Source organism: Triticum dicoccoides, chromosome 4A (assembly GCF_002162155.2).
Source record: "Triticum dicoccoides isolate Atlit2015 ecotype Zavitan chromosome 4A, WEW_v2.0, whole genome shotgun sequence".
In the NCBI taxonomy this organism is placed as follows: domain Eukaryota; kingdom Viridiplantae; phylum Streptophyta; class Magnoliopsida; order Poales; family Poaceae; genus Triticum; species Triticum dicoccoides.
The window spans coordinates 329,468,089-329,468,363 of NC_041386.1; positions in this window are offsets into that span (position 1 = coordinate 329,468,089).

Consider the following 275-nt stretch of genomic DNA (forward strand, 5'->3'; position numbering starts at 1 on the left):
ATATATATATATATATATATATATATATATATATATATATATATATATATATATATATATATATATATATATATAGAGAGAGAGAGAGAGAGAGAGAGAGAGAGAGAGAGAGAGGAGGGTGATCACATGTCTAGGGTAATAAGCGAAGCTCGATAGTAGTTAGTATATGCAGTAACCCAGATTTGCTATGACGGTGAGTTTTTCTTTGACAGTTTTCTTTCTTTTCTTTGCTTTGCTGCGGTTATTTAAACCAGTATAATTTGTGTTCATCCTCT